At 31.2% G+C, this 23187-nt stretch overlaps 1 protein-coding gene across 2 annotated transcripts in view; it reads right to left on the bottom strand.

Annotated features, from left to right (window-relative positions):
• The window catches only part of LOC143058221 (peroxisome proliferator-activated receptor gamma-like), a 128761-nt gene extending 105574 nt beyond the window's left edge, over nucleotides 1-23187 (bottom strand). The window contains exon 1 of one of the 2 annotated variants that reach the window (XM_076231692.1): nucleotides 22902-23187. The gene's annotated coding sequence lies outside the window, so the exon portion shown is untranslated. The remainder of the gene's footprint in view (nucleotides 1-22901) is intronic. The other variant, XM_076231691.1, reaches the window with a different exon arrangement.

Below are 23187 nucleotides of genomic sequence, written 5' to 3'. Positions count from 1 at the left end.
GTGATCCGACTCTGCAGGACAATGAATGCAATAGAGCGCTGTATTATTCACAAGACGTAGTTTTACTAGTAGTGTTTGGGGGAAATAGACGTAACCTAACAAAAAGATTTTCTGCTCATATTAACAATCTTTTTATTCAGCATCTGGTAAAAAAACAAATCCTTTTGTGAAGCGCACTTCAAAATTTATATTTCATGTAGATTGATAACAAGATCCGGCAAAGAAGCTGATGTTATGTAAGACAAATTACAAAAATATTTCGACTATCTGAAAAAATAGGCAAAAGTTCTGGAAAGGAAGAATCAAAGAAAAGGGGAAAGACAAAACCATGCAGGGAAAATTAAAACTGATAAATGAGGCTCCCGCAGGGTCAAAAACGACCTGCGACCTCTGGGCTTTTTAGAGGCGACTTTCGACCTGAGGGCCTTCTAAAAACGACCTGCGACCTGTAAAATTTTGGAAAAAAAGACCTCCGACCGACTTCCGTCCTCTATGTTGGAAAAAAACGACCTGCGACCTGTACATTTCCCTTAAAAACGACCTCTCGACGAATTTAAAAGCGACCTTGCGACCTGAGGGGGTACCCTGTGGGAGCCTCATAAATGAAATTCTGCAAGATACTCGATCTAAATATAAGATTTAAAAAAAAAAAACATCATAAAAAACTGTAATGATCTAGGTTTTCCTGACGGATTTTTCAATTCTGTGAAATTCTGGAGGAATTGATTGATAGGAGTATTTCCATTCATATTATCTAACTTTTAAAACCACTGTTTTCTATTCTTTATTTTGTTTGCCCTTATAATAAACCTTCAATGTTTGCCTTTATTCTCTATTATGCTAAATACATCCCCCTCTTTTCCTCAACCTAGAATACTTTATTTTTTTGTTTTCAAATCTAGAAAGCCAAAAGGTTTTTCTCATTGTTGAAGGCCGTACGGTTGTTTTAATTGCTTACATCCACTTCTTTTGTTGAAAGTTGTCTCTACTAGTTTTTATACTGATCATACCACTCTTTAATCATCTTAGAACTTCGTTTAATACTGACACTACTTTTAGTATATTTATTTGTGATTTGAGAATGTAACTTACACAAATTATTTGTCAGTTTTAAGAAAAAAAAAGAAAAAAAAAAATATCACGGAAATGTCAAATTGTAATTAATCATTGATGCACAAAAATTGAACAACTAATTGTGACAGATGCAGCACAACGTGTAGGTGTTGTAAGATCTAGTATGAATACATTTATCTCATGGTTGCATCGATTTTTACAGCCGATACAAATATCAATCAGCGTCTGAAACTATTTTATTAAGTTTATTTTGATCTTGTTATATTTGGATGGACAGATATATAGCATTGACCCAATTGTTGTTCTGTGTAACACGTCGTCTTTAGTTATTACAGTTCTTTTTTTTTTTAAACCGGAATCATGGGTATAAAACGGTTGCCTCCCTTGAATTCGAGTTTTTACAGCCTGCATTTGAAACAATTTTATTAATTTTATATTTAAAATCGTATTATTTTTGGATGTACAGTTATATAGCATTGACCCAATTGTTGTTCTGTGTAACATGTCGGCTTTAGTTCTTAAGTTGTTTTTTTCTATATCCATCAGCATCTGAAACTATTTTATTTAGTTTATTTTAATCTTATTATATTTGGATGGACAGTTATAGCATTGACCCAATTGTTGTTCTGTGTAAGAAGTCGGCTTAAGGTGGCGCATAACACTACAGGGAGATAACACTAAAAAGAAAAAAGCTATTTTTTGGAATTTTTTGTATTTTTGTCAAAGAGTCAAAGTATATAATTAGTCAAAATTTGATGAAAAAAAAAAACCGAGCCTAATTAATTTAAGACAAGGTGTTTGGTAAATGTACCACCTTAATTTCTCTCAGTTTTGTTAACCCGAAGATAAAAAAACAGGAATCTAAAGTCAAAAAACAGATAAAAACGTATGATACAGATCTGCATGCGCATGACTTGTATAACCGGAATAACCTTCGTCAGTAACAATCTTGACCAAACATATTAAAAGCCATATCAATTTAGCGTTTGTTAGCATTACTTTGGGGATGATAATATTTTTTTTTAGGAAAAAACCATAATCCCATTTGAAGTTAAATGGTCGTTCCCTAAATATATGCAGTCTATAATACATATGTGAAATAGTGAAAATTTAGTCATAATACATCATTTGGTCATTTCAATAAAGAAAAGACGTTTACTAATTGGGACGACATCAAAAGTTCAATGTACATTGTAGATTTCACTGACCCCCCTTTTTTAACCCCCCCTCTTAACTTAATTTGGGAAAAATAGATTGACAACTATTGATACATGAAAAATCGATTTTGGATTCACAAAACTTGCAGCAATTTTAACCCCCCCCCCCCTCCCCTCCCCCCCCCAAAAAAAAACAAAAATAACAAAAAAATAACAAAAAAAAAAAAAAAAAAAAACTATTTGATTTAAGTTTTTTTTTTTTTTTTTATCATACATTGATCATTTAATGTCATCCCTAACACCAAAGATTTTTATGGTGAGACTCTCAGTATACAAACTTTTGCTAACACTGAAGATAGAAAATTATACACAAACCTAAACCGAATACGGGTGAGTGTTCCGAGTTTTTAGTATTCCATTCTTCGTTCATTTATGATAAGAAAAAAAGTTGAAATATATGTTTAAGTAAAAAAAAAAGTTGTAGAAATATAATAATACCTGCACATGCGCAAAGGTATTCAAGATATAATCTCGAACTATTGATCTTTTGGATAGTCAACCATGATGATATAATATTTTAACATTTCACAGTGCAATAAGATGTTATAGATCAACATACTTGTTGTAGACAATATCAGAAAGATGAGTTAGTATTGATATTAATCCAGCAGTATACATTTAGATGTAACCGCAGTGAGGGTCTAGTGGGATTTATATAATAATAATGGGGATGGGGGTTGAGTGATGCAGAATAATTGGTAAAAAATCAAACATAAAGTCGAAATAAATTCAGAATGGAGAAAAAAAAGGTATAAAAATCAGAAAATACAGAATTGAAGGACCCCTAATCCAGAACCTCTGCTTTAACTTTTATGTACATGTAACTGATAAAAGTATGCACAGCCGGTAAAAAACTGACACATATGTATTGTCTGCTTTTATCTTATGTAACACATGTGCATCTCATTCAATGTGTGTTCATACAGTGGAACAATGTTTTAATCAAATGAAAGTTTTTATTTTAATAAGATTAAGGCAAATGTTACATTGTATGCAATTTGATTAAAGTGCAGTGGCAAATATTTCATACATACATGTAATCAAAACGATAACAAACTAACAACTTTCAAGGCTTTAAATTCGTTTGCATTGTTAAGGGCACGTAACTGTGTCTGTCTCAGCAAACGTTGGGAAGGGGCAGGTATTAATATTATTTTACAACATGACACGGTTCCCGTCTTGAGATATAGCAAAATAATGCTTTTTATTTAGATATTTTTTCATATTACCGACTTTTGCATCCGGATTTTTTAAACATTTTTCGACAGGTTACTTCCCCTGTTGAAGAACAACAGTTAAGAGCAACCAAAAGTAGATTTTTTTTACTTATAATTGATGCAATCTAGGGGCAAGTTAGTATTTTTCCGATGATTTGGTCGTGTACAGAAAATATACTAATACATAATTTACCCCTAAATTGTACAGATAGAAGAGTTGAGTATACTTCTTCAAGATGCTCTTACTTGACAGGCAGAAGATGACACAACAAAAGTAATTCCATAGGGTTGTAAAAGAGTTGACCGTGCGCACATTTGTAGAACGAAGCGTGGATTAAAATAAATATAATTCGGTCAACGACTTTACACTCCAATGAATTTACAAAAAGAAGCATTCAATATTTAAATATATTTGATTTACATGATTTTTCCTCAATCAACTTGTTTCCATGTTGTCTAGTTTGGCTTTCGGGCTCAGACACATTTGTCACATTATTTCATCACAGTCAATATGCATTTTATTTGTTTTAAGTATCATTTTATTGATTTGAAATTAAATGGGTTAATGGTATAATCCATAAACCTGACTATCATACAGTTATATATAGCAAACAAATATAAAAACAAATTGTATTATTATATTTATTTGGTACAAGAAATACAGAAAACAACAGATAATAAAGAAGATATGGTAAAACAAATTATAATTGCCAATGAGACAACTCTTCTCACGAGACACAATGACACAGAAATTAACAACTATATGTTCCAGTACGGCCTTCAACAGTGAGCAAAACCCACAAAGGCACGAGTATCACAAGTTAAATTATGTGCCGGGCGAAATAATTTTGTGAGATTCTGGTAGTCCTCTTTTTAACTTTAACAGTTTCAAATTCAGTTGGAAAAGGTTTTACTACTCAGATTGGCATACAGCACAAAACAATTAACATAAAAAAGTATCGATCTAAGAGCACTTGAGTTTGCGGTGACTGAAAGCTAGCACAAAGTCAATAACCGCTAAAAAGATAATATTTTTGCAGACTTGAAAGTTTTCCTTGTTCATTATTAAAGTCGATGTATTTCTTTGATTCGTGTCAGATTGATCCATACGTACTACATAACTGATCAGCATTCTCATAAAATCGTACAAAGTTAGATGTTTACAGTGGCGGATGCAGGAATTTTCGAAAGGGGGGGTGCTAGCCCAGGGCAAAGGGGGGGTGCAGGGGGGTTGCAAACATATGTCCCGATTCAAATGCATTGATCGGCCAAAATAAAAGGGGGGTGCGGACCCCCGGAACCCCCCCTCTGGATCCGCCACTGTGTTTACAGCTATATGAATTTGGTTTGGTTGTGTTTTATTTGTTCTTCTGTTGTGCGTTGTTTACATAAGTATATATATTTCAATTCGGACTTGTATACGTATGTTTGTGGCATAACATCGTGGCCACAAGTTAAATTTGTTTTCTGTTTAGTATTAAATTTATATTAAGATCCATTTTGTTACATCTTGTGATCAATTTTATTTGGCAATCACCAATGGCAGTCACCAGGGTTAAAGAACATCAGTTGTTCGACCTGTTATTCAAAGCGTTTTGTTTAAATATACTTTTTCACTTTTTTGGTCTTTTGGAAAATGTTGTTTGTGCTGTTTTTAGACCCTTCTACAACGAAATTTGTTTTACATGCACACGTATAAAAATTGCGGTTTTTATCCAACGCAATCATAGGTTTGAACGTAGTTTTCAATTTAGACTCGTATATATATTGTATAATAGATTTGATCTTCTGATTTAGTGTGTCTTGATTATCATGATTCTTACGCCTATGAGACAGCAACCACCCAAACTACCAACATTCTCCTAAAAATCGTACAAGGTTAGATGTGTACAGCTATATGAGTTGACCTTGATTGTGTTTTATTTGTTCTTCTGTAATGTTGTTTACATATAGATTATTACATTGATACAAGTGGATTATCGGATTATCCAATCGAGATAGTTAAATTATGAATTTTAAAGTCGGACTTTAAAATTGATAATTTAACTATCGAGATTGGATAAATCCGATAATCCACTCCTTACTATGTAATAATCTGTTTCTCTAATGATTAAAAGATAAATTTTCTTCTTTTCCAAACCCAAAATCCCCTTCGAGTGCCTTCCACTTTCCACGAAGTTGTCAATTTCATTAACACCTGTTAGAACATTTTGATCAGTTCAGGGAGCTGAGAACGTTTATGACCCTTTGACTCCACCAATCATCTTCTGAGATCACCGACAACCACACGTTGATTATTTTTTTTATATACAATGGGTTCGGAAAGGGATATATTTCCATAGAATTAGAGAAAAAAGTATAAATATATATATATTTTTTTTTTGCAAAACAAAATACGCTCTATGCATCTTTTGATATTTTTTATATTGGGTGATTGCTGCCTCATTGGCCTAGTGTCAAGATAATTCAGACACATTAATTATCTTGACACTAGGCCAATGAGACAGCAATCACCCAATATAAAAAATATCAAAAGATGCATAGAGCGTATTTTGTTTTGCAGAAAATTCCCTATGGACAATCTGTGAGTTGTTGTATGAGTTCATTTTAGTCTCATGTATAATTGGTTATTTGTCTGTTTGTCTTTTTCTTTTTTAGCCATGGCGTTATCAGTTTATTTTCGATCAATGAGTTTGACTGTCCATGTTTGGTATCTTTCGCCCCTCCTTTGTACGCATTGAAGTAGTTTAACTAACCAGTTCCATTCAACTAAATATTTCCGACAAATTAAAATATACAGTTGTCAAAATTTCCTATGAAAAGAAATATGACATTCTTAATTTCTATTATTTATACTGATTTCAACAGCTCGAATATCAGCTCGCCCTATTAAACTCGCTCAATGTTCTTGCTAATTAAGTCAGTATCAAAACCGAAAATGTAATTTTTCTATATTTCCTCGAACATCAATACACAATACAGAGCGCTACAATTCGTTCGAAAAAACAGGTTAATATGCTCTAATTTTAGTACTGACAGGAACGTATTTCGTTATTTAAGGATATATAATTCTTTAGATTGGCATTGACCTAATTTGTGGTCTTTTCAGACTTGATCGATCTATGCTGGTTACGCAATGGTTATAAAATAGCGAACATGTAAACGGAGATCCATTAGATCTGCCATAAAATGTATTAAAAACACATTTGACCTTGTTGTGTAATGATCAACAAAGTAAATGTCACAAGGTCATATATTATATATATTATATATTTCATATCATATCAGTACAAAAAGGTGACATTTTCTTTTTAATTGGAATGAAAGGAAATCTATTTCAGAACAATATATTTGTAAATGTGAGATGCATGATGCAGATATACATATTTTTCCTACCATACTCAAAAAATAAAAAAAATAATACATTCACATATCACAATTAACTTGACCAAAGTACTTCCTATAAACAAGGCGATAGGACGTTCCGCTCGAATAGGTCACCTTATGAAGCTTGAAAATGTATGAATAGATCAAGAAAACTTTAAGAAATATATGATAAGGTCAATGAAGTTTACACACCTTTACATTTGTACAGTGACGTTTATTTAGGCTACATTGTATTGGCTTGACTATGAACACAGAATCTTCCAAGCTAAACTTTTCCAAACCGTCCTTTCAGAGTTCAAAGAAATACTTTCATTTCGTATACCCCCAAAATGAAAATAAAGTCACATCATTGGTCGAATTTCCATTGATAAGAACGATCTTAAAAAATTAAAATGTTTTGAACATAGTGCGTTTTTGAATATCTCAACCAGAATGCATTATATTAAAAGACGGCAAATTGGTCTAATTGTCTATCGAGTAGAGTTTTTCTTCAAAACCAATGATAAAAGGAAAAGAAACACCAAATGTTTTATTCACTTTAAATGGATTTCCATTTATTTTCACCAGAACAAGTCACCTAAATCTAGAGCATATGATATAAAATCGCTTCAATCATTTAATTTCTTAGATGTTTTCTCATTTTAATTAAGCTCTTGTGTTTTTTTTTCCTTCAAAATTGCTATTTAACCAATCTGGTTGCCGCCTCACTTCGGCACATCAATGGTTTTGGTAAGGATCCATTCGGCAATCCTCGGTGGAATCCGCTATACTCTCCAGATGAGGGTACAGAATCGGCCGAGTTGAGACAAATGGTTGAGGATCAATAACAACAGGGGAAATACACGTATGAAAGTCTTTGATGTGTATGTAACGTAAATCCTTCTCCGATTTAGGAGCACTATATTAGCAGTGGTAGGATACCAATTGTCAGTGATCTTCAATTTCTACCAAAGATTAGCTGTCAAAATGCTAACATTCCAATTTTCAATAACTGAAAACAGCAATTATATACTCACAATAACAGATAACAAAAAATATAATTGTCCCATAACAATTAACAAGAAATAAGACAACAACACCTAACAGCAAACATATTTGAGGCATAACAGATAACAAAGAATTAATTTGCCCTATAACAGAATAACAGTTATAACCCTTGCCTCCTCTTTTAAGTTTATTTAAATTTAATAAACATATACATGTTAATATACCTTCATAATTGCAAGAAAAATGGTAACGAAATTATATTTCCTTTCGCAAATATTTCATTTTAAACATTGTCATGGCAACCTTATACGCCTGGAGAAATAAACGTGGGCACAGGGAGTAAGATGAGAAAAATAAATGATGAAAGTTGGAGTGAATGTATGGACGGGGAAAGTAACCTAAAAGAAATGGTCAAACGACTGACGGATAGGAAGTACTAATTGGAAGGAAGTCGTAACAAGTATGACGGTGAAGATTTTCAGATTGAAACTGTAAGTGTTGTCCAATCCCTGTAATACAACTGATATCTTGACCCTCAATTTAAATAATATCTTTATAAAGGGAAGTAACACCACGACCTACCGTATATAAAAAAAATAAACCACGCCTACTAACTCTATATGTAATGTACACGGTTCCTACGCGGTCGCTTTAAACCAATGATGTTCCAAGAAATGTATTTGAGCTCAGATAAAGGGATTTATTCTAAAACCGGCAAACTATTGTTTATTAAACATATATCCAAACGATTCTGTCCTTTTATAGATAAAGGCTCCTGCAATCCCGCTTCTATATATGTTGAGTAAACGGTAATATTTAAATTACTGATGAACACAATAAACTCACTTAGCAAATAATGACTCAGTGGTGGAGCCTACCTTGTAAGTGAATGAAAGTCACGTGCACGAGTACTCGCAGTTGACAGTATGGATGTCGACCAAGTTCTGATTATAGAGGCTTCGCATGGGGGTGTCAAAGTTATCACACGTGATCACAGGTTTTGCCAATTAAATCAAAATATAATTAATAATTTTTTTAAACAAGACAATCAAATAATACAAAAAAGCAGTCCTAGATTATCAAATAATCAAGCAATCTTGAAATATTGTGTCTGTTACTCAAATAATCACTATGAAAACGGTTAAGTAATCACATGATCAAAAACCCATGATGAGACTCGTTTTATAAAATATATAGATATCAAACATGTATTGAACATCTTTTTTATATCCTTTTCGCAAATAAATATTCATTCTCAAATGATTCTTGTTCAAATATATTTATTCTCAATTTTGGACAAGTATGACGTATCAATTGCTTTACATTGATCGAGACTAAACTAGTTTTACCTCCAGAGGGATAATGTTTAATAAATCTGTTTCCTTAGGCCAAATGAATATGTTTTTCTCACTTATTAGTCGCTTAAATGCATGTTGACACTTAATATCCATGTCATTATGTCTGATAGAGATCAAGAATTCTCCTGTAAATAAACGTGTTTAAACACACCGTAAAAGTAAATGAAAAACTCATGAAATATACAGAGCCTATAATTTTCTACACCAGATGGGCATTCTACTTTAATCACATAACGGTACACATTTTTCTGCAACATGCTAATTTTGACAAGTAATGTCTCTTCAGTAATGCTCGAGGCCAAAAAATTTGAAATCCAAAGCTTCATAAAAAAATTAAGAGCTATACACCAGAAAGAATAGCCAATCATGGCAATGCTGGGCAAACATTTATATCTTTTAAACATTATATACATGTAGCTATAAAAAAAACTCAGTGACGCTCGAATAACAAGATATCAATATAAGAGAGACCAATATGAGTAAGCATCTTAACCTGAGTTTATTTGGGTCATTTTAATGAGATTAAACCCACATATATAGATGTTTAATGTATTTATTATAGTATTTTCTTTATATGATTATAGACAAATAAATTACTACAATCATTAAACCTGCTTTAGAGACCACCTGTATCAAATAAAAACCTGTTTTTAAAAAACGCCAGTTAAGGACATTTCATATGAATTGAACCTGTATTACAAGACCACCTGTCTTAAGAGACCCCCTTTTTGCTCTCCCTTAAGTCGTCTCTGAAAATAGGTTTCACTGTATTTTATGACATTGCCTAGATCTGAAAAATGCTATTTATCACTTAGAGTATCTGTAAAGACCGTTAGGCCAGATAAAAAAAGTATGTGTGTTTATTGTACCCCTACCTACCTTACCTTAAATTTATCCCCTACCCAAAAGGTTTTTTTGGCCATTTTTGATAAATCACTGTTAAAGTCACAATGTTTCTCCCATAGACTCAATGCAAAAAAAAAATGAATGAAAATAAAACAAATTTCCTACCTATCCACCCTATTTTTTCAGCATTTGACAGTAAACACACATACTTTTTTTGTTTGGCCTTAGCCAAATAGTTTTTCCCTAGAATAGTTGCCCAGTCACAAAGAAAAGTACGGACAATAACAAACGGATATTGCATATTATAATGTGGTACACTTCAAAACATTAATAAATTTTAAGGTCTGTACCACTAGTGTACCTACATCTGATTACTTATCTAGACTTGGAGGGTTAAGATCTCACAAAACATGTTTTATCTCGCGGTATTTTGCACCTGCTCAAAGTAAGGAGCCTTTTTAAGTCTTGTAGGTTTTAAAATTTTTGTTTATTTACATGATTTTGAGTTTAATATGACGTCCATATAAGCTGAACATTTGTAAACCTGCATATAAATTGTGGATAGATATCGTATCAAATAAGATGCAGCGGTAGAATCTATATGTTTAGCTTGTACAGATTTAAAAATGTGCAGTTATATACAGTTTTACAGATGTACAGTTTATAAACAGCTTAATACATGTACAGTTCATATACAGCTTTTACATCTGTACAGTTATATACAGTTTTACAGATGTACAGTTAATATACAGCTTAAGAGATGTACAGTTAATAATAACTTTATATACCAGCTTTACAGGTGTACAGTTTATATACAGCTTTACAGCTGTATAGTTTATATACAGTTTATAGATGTCATTTGATATGCATCTAGAACTGTATATTAATATTACTTGTACTTAAGTAGCTGTGTAGATATAAAGGAATGATGCACAAATGGAGTTTTGATTCGTAATCCATGCTTGATTTATTTCTTGTCTTTTTATTTGAATTAAATGACTATACATCCATTATATAAAGCTTTTAATTCTCATCAAGGTTCGACTTACTTTTGACCTTTACTTTTTACTCTCGCATCCAAGTACCCATTAAACTTTAGATTTTTTGGATATGTTGGCCTCTAGCATCATCCATGACTTATTTCCTGTCGAAATGAGGTATCTGGTACATGGGGCAGTGACATTGGTACTGGTTAATGTTAATGCAGCAATGATAATTAAATCAATAATTTTTCCCGCCCTAAAATATTACCTTCTGCGGTACGATAAAACCAAACCATATGTTACATCACACTGGTATATAAAGTTCATTGACCTTTCCTCAGTCTGATTAAAATACAGATTTTGCTTAAATGACACAAAAACGCGCCATTAGTTTGTTTAAAAGTCCTTTCGGAATCCTCAGGTTATATCAGCTTAATACACACCAGCAGAAATTTGCAATCTAAATTTGATTGGATGATATAAAATTTAGCTGAACAGAAAAAAACGTAGTGTTGTCAGATCCTTGCAGGCAAGCTTGGACACAGGATCAGCACTTTAAGCAGATTAATTTTCCAAATAAAGCATCTTAATTGTTTTAAATAATCCATTGTAAACCACTGACTGTAGTAGTTTCAAGAATCCGCAGCTTAAAGTTGTTTGAAAGAAACAAAGATATTTACGACTCTAACTTGCACAGTTCATTTTCAATGTAGCAGTACAAAAGCTACATGCCTGTACAAAACTATTGACAGTGGCATATCAAAAAAGGGGGAAAATGTTCCTTGAGTTGGAACCCCGTTCTTGAACGTTCAATGCATTTGTATTGGGACATATGGTTGGAATTATCCTCCCCTTTACACGGGATTGGGAACCCCCTTTTAAAAACAAGTGTTCTTAGTAAATAAGTTGAAAAGTTGAAAATATAATGGTCATAAAAACCGATGGCTTCATCAATCAATAGAAAGTTAAAAGAAAGTTCATTCGTTTCATATAATAAAAAAAGCACTAAAAGATTGTTAGAAATAATTTTTTAATAGCGGATTTTAAATTAAAAGCAGAGAGAATGAAAGGTAAGCCACTGACTGTAGTCGTTTCAAGAACATAAAAGCAATTTAAAATGTGGCGGGAAGTTATTTTTTCTTGATTTTTTCCAAATTTAACATTGTTACTTTCTCTCTGCCGTACATTTTGAAAGAATAACAAGCAATTTATAGAATAATTGACTTTTTAAACTATTTATACTAAAAAATGAATAGAAAAATAAGGGTTAGCTGGCAATATTTCTTAAATGGCACTACATTCATAAAACAAGAGAGTTCCGAATATTTCTAACAAAAAGTAACAAAATATCAGTGGCGAAAATCATTGATTTTTTTCCAATTATAAGAATTGTGAAATCACGTTATCTTAACGCGGATCAAGATATATATATGCTGCATAAACCATGCAGTTGATAAACTTAGGACATGAACAGATTCCCCATACAAATTTACTGCATCATTAAAATCAATCCGATTAAAGGAATTGTGAAATCATTTTAAGAAAAAAGACAAAACAGCTTCCAATATATATGTTTCCAAATTAAAAAAAAATAAAAACGGGTATTCAATGGAATTTGCTTAATTCCATTGAAGACCCGTTAATAGCCTTCAGCTGTTGTCTGTTCTAAGGTAGGGTTGTTGTCTCTTTGACTCATTCCCCACTTCCATTTTCAATTTTATTCATCAAGCATACAGTTGAATAAGACAAAAGTTTAATGAACTTACAACATTCCCCATTCAAATTTACTGTTGTGGCACTACTTGAATAGAACTAGAGGATTCAAAATTAAAAAAAAAAAAAAAAAAAAATAACTAGTCACGAACATCCTTGAATTCTTTCCGATTATAAAAATTGTGCAATTACGTCAAAATAAAAAAAAGATAAACCAGAGATCAAGATATATGCTACAGTAACCTTAAAGTTGCGTAAGACAATAGTTAAATTCATTAAGGACATGAAGATTCCCCTTTCAATTATACTGCTATTATTGCATAACATGGATACGACTAAGGGATCTAAATTTCTAACAAAAAGTAAAAAAAAAAAAAAAAAAAAATACCACTGACGAATATCCTTGAATTCTATTCGAATTATAAGAATTGTGAAATCACGTTAAAATAAAAAAGATAAAACAGCGATCAATATATATGCTTCATCACTCATACAGATGCGTAAGACTGTAATTATATTCTCTTAGGACACAAATAGAACCTATTCAAATGTGCTGTTATTATGTATATATTTTCAAAAAAATAAAAATCTATCGAAAACACTTTACTACTGTCGACTATAACTTCAAACACAACATGTGTTTTCTATTCTAATATATCAATGTTGTTTTTGACAAAAAAGATAGACGCATATATCAATATATAACCACATTGGTGGCCTTCGGCTGTTGTCTTCTCTATGGTCGGGTTGTTGTCGCGTTGACATATTCCCCATTTCCTTTCTCAATTTTACAGCATACAAGTTCAAGGGAATTTAAAAAGCTGGAGATTTATCTAGCTATTAAAGTTTAGTCCCATATCAATTGTTTGCTTTCAAATGGATGTAGTTTTTTTGGCAAACGCCTTTTCATTTTTCTTTCCTGATAAACGTGATCGAAGAGGGATTTGCAAACTTTCTTTTATGTACATTGTTTATATACATGTACTTACAATATTTCTTTGAAGTTTTATGGCAATAGACCACTTTGAAAAAAATGAAATTATTTTTTATGTTACACCAACTTAAAATAATGAGTAGGAAGACATACTGCATAAGCAATCCACCTTTTATCAATAATCATTTTTTTTGTTGTAAAATAGTTTTCTTTGTGCACCTCTTCAAAACGGAATAAGAAGAAACAGATGCAATAAATTGCAAACCAGGTGCTCCGCAGGGCGCAGCTTTATACGACCGCAGAGGTCGAACCCTGAACAGTTGGGGCAAGTATGGACAAAACATTCAAGCGTGATACAGCTCTGAATTTGGATTGTGATCAAATTTTTGACATTACATGGGTTTTTTTTACACAAAACAAATGTCAAGATTTTACAAATCAATTAAAGATTTCTTCTTCAAACTTTTAAATCTAAAATTAAATAGTTGACACAGCATAGGTTTCTGACACAGAATGAATGTGGTCTAATGAACTTAAAAGTTTTTTTTTTGCCTTTGAGCAATTCACTATGCTGTTGAATATTAATCCTCTCAAAAAAATGTTTGAAGAAATTTTCTTTTTATTTATGAAATCTGAACTGAGAAAAATTTAAACTTCCCCCTTTTTTTTCACATCCCCGTTTCCCTTTTTCCAAAACTGATATCAATTCAAATTTCTAATGGAGTTTGCAACAATAACTACTCTTTTAAATACATCATAAAATATTAAAATGTAAAATAAAGTGCTTGTTATCACTGAATGGTAAAGATTGGTTGGTAGTAAAAGTGAATATACATTGTTTATTGTATAAAACAATAAAAAAAACTTCATCAGCAACATTTTATATTGGCAAATTTCCAATGAAGTTATTTACATAAAGTTATTGGCAAATAAAAATAGAAAATGACATCATAGTCATGTCTGGCAAATTTCCAACATATATTATCAACTACTATTCTATACAAAGAAAGATAACTCCAATTGAAAATTAATTGCTATTGCACAATATTGTGCAATTAGATATTTCTTGCTATTGTGCAATACTGTGCAATTGAAAATTTCTTGCTATTGCACAATACTTGATATGGAATCCTGATTTGGACCAACTTGAAAACTGGGCCCATAATCAAAAATCAAAGTACATATTTAGATAAAGCATATCAAATAAGCCCAAGAATTTAATTTTTGTTAAAATCAAACTTAGTTTAATTTTGGACCCTTTGGACCTTAATGTAGACCAATTTGAAAACTGGACCAAAGATTAAGAATCTACATACACAGTTAGATTTGGAATATCAAAGAACCCATTTATTCAATTTTTGATGAAATCAAACAAAGTTTAATTTTGGACCCCCATTTGGACCAACTTGAAAACTAGGCCAATAATTAAAAATCTAAGTACATTTTTAAATTCAGCATATCAAAGAACCCCAAGGATTCAATTTTTGTTAAAATCAAACTAAGTTTAATTTTGGACCCTTTGGACCTTAATGTAGACCAATTTGAAAACGGGACCAAAAATTAAGAATCTACGTACATAGTTAGATTCGGCATATCAAAGAACCCCAATTATTTAATTTTTGATGAAATCACACAAAGTTCAATTTTGGACCCTTTGGGCCCCTTATTCCTAAACTGTTAGGACCAAAACTCCCAAAATCAAACCCAACCTTCCTTTAATGGTCATAAACCTTGTGTTTGAATTTCATAGATTTCTATTTACTTATACTAAAGTTATGGTGCAAAAACCAAAAATAATGCTTATTTGGGCCCCTTTTTGGCCCCTAATTCATAAACTATTGTGACCTCAACTCCAAAAATCAATCCCAACCTTCCTTTTGTGGTCATAAACCTTGTGTTAAAATTTCATTGATTTCTATTTACTTATACTAAAGTTATTGTGCGAAAACCAAGAATAATGCTTATTTGGGCCCTTTTTTGGCCCTTAATTCCTAAACTGTTGGAACCAAAACTCCAAAAATCAATCCCAACCTTCCTTTTGTGGTCATAAACCTTGTGTCAAAATTTCATAGATTTCTATTCACTTAAACTAAAGTTATAGTGCGAAAACCAAGAAAATGCTTATTTGGGCCCTTTTTGGCCCCTAATTCCTAAAATGTTGGGACCAAAACTCCCAAAATCAATCCCAACCTTCCTTTTGTGGTCATAAACCTTGTGTTAAAATTTCATTGATTTCTATTTACTTATACTAAAGTTATTGTGCGAAAACCAAGAATAATGCTTATTTGGGCCCTTTTTTGGCCCTTAATTCCTAAACTGTTGGAACCAAAACTCCAAAAATCAATCCCAACCTTCCTTTTGTGGTCATAAACCTTGTGTCAAAATTTCATAGATTTCTATTCACTTAAACTAAAGTTATAGTGCGAAAACCAAGAAAATGCTTATTTGGGCCCTTTTTGGCCCCTAATTCCTAAAATGTTGGGACCAAAACTCCCAAAATTAATCCCAACCTTCCTTTTGTGGTCATAAACCTTGTGTTAAAATTTCATTGATTTCTATTCACTTTTACTAAAGTTAGAGTGCGAAAACTAAAAGTATTCGGACGACGACGACGCAGACGACGACGACGACGCCAACGTGATAGCAATATACGACCAAAAAATTAAAATTTTTGCGGTCGTATAAAAAGAGGTCACACAATCATAATTTGCTTAAGATGCATTGAGATCCGTAACATATATACATGTAGTACCTTCTACAATTCACGTCTTGCATTTGTGTCCACTACATGAATATGAAGTTATATTTATAATACTTATAAGTTTATATTCGCTATTTTGGATTTATTTTAATCGTGGGATACCACTTATTGGGGACTGTGGTAAAAGAGGAAACTCAAATATTAAACTAGATACACATTGTATGCAGACTTCATTCTCCTCAACAATGAAACTAATAAAATTGAAAATGGAAATCGGAAATGTGTCAAATCCGAGTAAAAAGGAGGAAATAGTCCTGGCCACCAATCAGTCTTCAATATAGCTGCACACAGAGGCGTAGTTAAGTTGGCCTCTAAACAAACATGTATACTAGTTAAGTGATAAAGGACGTAACACTAAACCCCGAAATATATAAATGAAATAAAGTTGAAAATCATACAAGACAAACAAGGGACTCCTGACTTGTTTCTTTTCAATTAAGAGTTCTGAAGTATATATTAATAGAACCAAGCCAGAAAAGTTTGAATTGTTTAAGAAATATAACCTCATATTTACCTACAGCTACAATAGAAATGCCAACAATTTGTTGAAAAAAGTCTACCTTCTAATCTAAATATTTTGCCATTAAGAAGCTCCTGTTTGTGTACATATGCAGGAAAAGTCGGTATATTGCTACCTCAAAATTAAAACCGTCTTGTTTTATAGATTCTGATACTGATATGACCACTGATGTCAAATTCTAAGTATCTAAGTATAAGTCAATCAATGCGACAGAGGAAGCAGTGTCTGTTTTTTTTTTTAATTTAGAGGTCTGAAATATATCTTAATAGAACCAATCCAGAAAAGTTTGAACTGTAAATGTTTATTGTTTAATTGATGCCATATTTGATAGTAGTTATCAAAGGTACCAGGATTATAATTTAGTACGCCAGACGCGCGTTTCGTCTACATAAGACTCATCAGTGACGCTCACATCAAAATATTTTTAAAGCTAAACAAGTACAAAATTGAAGAGCATTGAGGATCTGAAATTCAAAAAAGTGGTGCCAAATACGGCTAAGGAAATCTATGCCTGGGATAAGAAAGTCCATAGTTTTTTCGAAAATCTCAAAGTTTTGTAAACAGGAAATTTATAAAAAATGACCACATTATTGATATTCATGTCAATACCGAGGTGTTGACTACTGGGCTTGTGATACTCTCGGGGACGAAACGTCCACCAGCAGTGGCTTCGACCCAGTGGTAGTTATCAAGGTACCAGGATTATAATTTAGTACGCCAGAAATTGAACGACATACATATTTGACATGCATGTCTGTGAGACTGTTCACTGACTGATAAATCACATTAAGCATTTAAAATTTAGTTATCTAAGGAAAGATACAAGGCATTGGTCTTTAATTGCTGTAACACTATGATGAATGAAACACACCGTATTCTAAACGAATCGCTAACCTTTATGTAAACTTTTATTGATTCTTTCCCTTAATGCTTGTCGTATGTTGAATCGACTGATTGGTGATCATAAAAAAAAATTGATTTCAGTACTTTGATATTTTTTGAATTTTCTAATTTATGCTCTCAATCGAACCTGTTAGCAGTTATTTCTAGACAACATGTGTTGCAAACTAAAACCGGCATCCTAATTTGTTCCACGTTTTACTTTATAATGTTCCAAAAATATCTACATATCGATCAATAAAGGCAATTGTAGTATACCGCTGTTATATCATAAGTTAGTGATGACATTTAAGTGCATTAAATGTGATGCCCCATCATATCTTATTAACAAGTTTCATTATGTTTCAGACAGAAATCCATACCCCTTGAGAAATACTGTTCAAGGAAACCTCATACTCCCTAAACCAAAAACAGAATTGTTCAAAAAATCTTTTATGTTTTCTGGACCATTCTTGTGTAATAATTTGCCAATAGCGTTAAGAAATATTACAAATGTTAATTCTTTCAAATACAAAATAACAGATCATTTATTGAAATCAACCTAGCTGTATCAATAATATAAATAAACTGATCATGTCATCATGTTTATTTTTTTCATCACATTTTATCAAGTTGTATTGAACATTATTATCATACTTGACTTTTTATACTGATGTCTGCAATGTATATGTTTGCATTTTGTTTGATTTCTCATGTCGAGGGCCTCAGGGAAGATTAGTTATATAGCTAACTGTGTAACCCTCTTAAAATAAAGTATTGTTGTTGTTGTTGTTGTTGTTAGAAATTCATTAATCGATTTAAAAAAACAAACAAATCCGGGTTACCGTATAAAACTGAGGGAAACAAAATCACATATAAGAAAAGAACAATGACACAACAGAAACACAAAAATGCAACACACACAGTAAAGAACTATATTATAACAATGTTAATTTTTCTTACTTGGTACAGGTCATTTTAAGAAAAAATAATGTGTTGAACATGGTTTTGTGGCTAACCAATAGAAGACTAAAATATTGAAAATATAAGTTTATTACTATCAACTGGTTGATGTTGTATCTTGTCATCTGAAGCAAATATATTTCAATAATATTTTTTTAAAACTTTTTAAAAGATTAAATGCCATAGTGAAAGATGTGACCAATAAATATGTAAAAGGTTGGATGGACTTTAAAGAGAACAGTATAAGTATCGAGTACAAAGATTACAAAAAGGTATAATCCATCTTTATACCATTTTAATGAAATCATAGGGGTAACCAATCCATCTGCCCTTTCCCTTTATGTGCTCATACTAAAATATAAACCACATTTCACATAGAGACTCGAAACACTTAATTACTCCACAATTACGTCACTTTCGAAAGGTGGCCCAGTTATAATTGTAAGATATACCTATATTTTGGTGGCATCTTTTTTAGCATGGTACTTTAAAACAGCTTAAAATTGTAAACAGTTACAAAATATAATGTTTTATTTTCTATCCCTTTAATTGTGAGTAAACAAGAACTAGTAATGGGCGCATTATTAGCCAATGGATTATTGTTTTCTTTGTATATAATGTTCGGATATAACAAAACAAGTAAGATACCAAAAATATCGAACTCTAAGAAAAATGCAAAACGAAACGTGCCCTCACAAATGGCAAAGTTGAAAGCCGAAACCCATTGAATAAATCGAAATCAACTGTACTATTTCTCCTGACTTGGTACAGGCAATTCCTTGTGTAAAACAAATGTGGATACAAACTGGTTCTAGAGCTAGCTAAACTTCATCTGTGTATAACAGAGGGGGAGGACAGGGGTAAGGGAGACAGGGAGAAAGGGGGTAGGAGAAAGGAGAAAGGGGGTGGGAGAAAGGAGAAAGGGGGTAGGAGAAAGGAGAGGAAGGTTGGGAGAAAGGAGAAAAAGTTGGAGAAAGGAGAAAAAATAAAATATCTCTCCTTTTAAAAAATTTTCTAATATTTCAAGAAAAAATATCTCAAAAGGAGATGTTTTATTCTAATGGGAGAAAGGAGAACGGGGGTAGGAGAAAGGAGAAGAGGAGTGGGAGAAGGGAGAAGGGTACCCCCCTGTCCTCCCCCTCATAACAGTCGCATAAAATTCCATTGTATAGACAAGAATGTGTGAGCAAAACAAACAGACATATCTTAATGTTTAAGATCATGATATTTTTAATTGTCAACACATGTATCCATACAGTAACTTCTGTAACTTCTTGGTACTTGTTGTAATTTGTTACCAAATTTGTTCTTAATAAATTAAAACTGCATTGCATTATATTTCCTTCAATTATAATCATTAATACTGCAAATATTTCATATAACTTATTTTTAATTGCAGTCAATTGTTATTTTATAAATAATATAATTGCTTATTTAAAACAACTAATGGCTGAGGAATTTGTCATCATTACAGATTTATGACACCACTTAATGAGTATAACAAGAATACCAAACTCAAGGATGAATTAAAGATCAAGTTCATAAAATATGTTAAGAATTAAAAAAAAATATAAAAAAAATGAAAAAAATGAAAAAATAAAAGGTTAAGGTGGTACCCAACACTTTCACTAAAATTAATTTGGCTCGTTTTATTTTCATAAAATTTTGACAAAGTATTAACTTTGACCCTTTGACAAAAATATAAAAATTTCAAAAAATTTGAACCAATCATTTTGTCATAAATATTACACTGCTTAAATAGCAATTTGACAAACACTAATTTTGATCATAGAGAAGCTTAATCATGTTAATGTTCCCTTAACAACACAACATAATTAAAACTTTAAGCTGATTTTACAGAATTATCTCCATGTAGTGTTAGGTACCGCCTTAAGTCCATAAAACCTGACAAATACACATGTTATAAATCAAGGGAAGGAGTATATAACTATATTTTTAAGGTATAATTTTTATAAGGATTAACCTAAAAATTACAATAAATGAAAAAATTATAAGAACAAAATAAAATAATAAGTACAAAATTGTGTTTTTCAACAAATGCAAATGTATAATTATCAAATATACTCCAATTTCAAATATTAAATTTCAAACAGTAAGCAGTAAACAGTAACAAAATGTCCGAACTCGAAGGTAAATCCTAAACTGAAAGTCCATAATCAAATAGCAAAATCAAAAGCTCAAACACATCAGACGTCATATTTCTGACTATTTTTGTTACATATCTATTCGTTTTTAGATAATTTAATGACGAACATATCTTTGTTAAAACACTTAACTTACGACGCATAATCCAAAGGTCAGGTCACATTCATTAAATCCTAGATGTTTAACAATACGAAAAAGGAATTTATAAATTCATACCTCGGATCAAGGTCAGATCCGAACGACACCCTTTGTGCACTGAATTGGTAATCGCCATTTTTCAAAGTTTACTAACAAATTTAAAAAAAAAACAAAAAAAAATAAAGCATTCCTATTTAAAAAAATATTTATGAAATTTTAAATGGATGTCAATACATTTTCCACAAATATTTTTTTCAGTTGACTTTATCTACACAGAAATTATTTAATAAAAATATATTTTTGCAGTGCTTGTAACTGCATTTTACATAACTACTTTAATAACTGACCAGGAAAATTCTGCTATTAATTTTTTTATTATATCTATAGCATATATAATTTGAAATTTTTGTTTATTGAAAAACAACCTGTTTTTAGATAATCCTCATATAAGTTAAAGCTTGTTTACATACCGGGTCACGTGTATTTATTTCTAAGTAATGAACAAAAGATTTTTTAAAATTAATAAATTATAATAAGAAAGTACTAATACTGTCAATTATAACTATCTTATTACAATTTTCGATGTCTTTTAACAATAATATAAATTCAACTAAAATCAAGTGTTAAATAGTTCTGATTTATTCTTAAATCAATTCTGCATTTAACCATAACACAGTGCATATGGAATATGTTTTAACTTCTTTCATTATATTTTATAATATTATCCATATTTATTGTCCATTTTCTATTAATTAACAATTAAACCTTGGACTTTTGGAGGAATGGATTAAAAATCAAAATAAGCGAGACAAATATTAAACAGTTCTGATTTATTTTCAGATCAATTCTGTGTTTAACTAAAACACATTGCATATGGAGTATATTTTTTACTTCATACATTATATTTACATTATTATTATGTTTAATACTATTCCCTATATCTAGTGTCCATTTTCTATAAATTAGCGATTAAACTTTTGATTTTGGAAGGAAAGGATTAAATGATATATTGAATAGTTCTAATTTATTTCAAATCAATTCTGCATTTGACTATAACACAGTGCATATGGAGTAATTTTTACTTCTTACATTATATTTAACAATATTCACTATATCTATTGTCCATTTTCTATTATTAGCAATTAAATTTTGGACTTTGAAAGAAATGATTAACTAATTAAAACAACCGAGACAAATATTAAACAGTTCTGATTTATTTTCAGATCAAGTTCTGTGTTTACTTAAAACACATTGCATATGGAGTATATTTTTAACTTCTTACATTATATTTACATTATATTTGTTAATATTCTCTATATCTATTGTTCATTTTCTATTAATTAGTGATTAAACTTTTGATTTTGGAAGGAAAGGATTCAATGATGTATTGAATAGCTCTGATTTATCTCAAATCAATTCTGCATTTAACTATAACACAGTGCATATGAAGTAATTTTTACTTCTTACATTAAATTTAATAATATTCACTATATCTATTGTCCATTTTCCATTAATTAGCAATTAAATTTTGGACTTTGGAAGGAAAGGATTAACTAATTTAAACAAGCGAGACAAATATTGAATAGTTCTGATTTTTTCTCAAATTAATTCTGCATGAATCTATAACGCAGTGCATATATAGTATTTTCAATTTCTTACATTATATTTAATGATGTTCTCCATATTTATTGTCCATTTTCTATTAATTAGCAATTAAACTTTCTTAAGAATCCTATTGTAATATGTCAATAGACTTACCTTCTTCGTTAACGTTCCTTCTATTGACGGTCGTTGCCCTGTTCTAAAAATAAAAATGTCGACGTGACCTGGTTGGCGGGTAATCGGAACATTGATTCTGTACTGAAATCCTATTAATAGAGTATGATGGGTTAGCCTTGATTACAGACAAACTAGAATAGGAATATTGGCTACTGATGATAAATATTTTTCATGATGATTTAGATAATAGCGATGTATGAATGTTTTTCGCAATACCATGTCTGTACAGTCAATGTATATGCTTGAAGCTAAACGTAACACACTT

The sequence above is a fragment of the Mytilus galloprovincialis genome, chromosome 14, assembly GCF_965363235.1.
Source record: "Mytilus galloprovincialis chromosome 14, xbMytGall1.hap1.1, whole genome shotgun sequence".
Classification (NCBI taxonomy): domain Eukaryota; kingdom Metazoa; phylum Mollusca; class Bivalvia; order Mytilida; family Mytilidae; genus Mytilus; species Mytilus galloprovincialis.
This window is presented reverse-complemented; position numbering and strand designations above follow the sequence as displayed.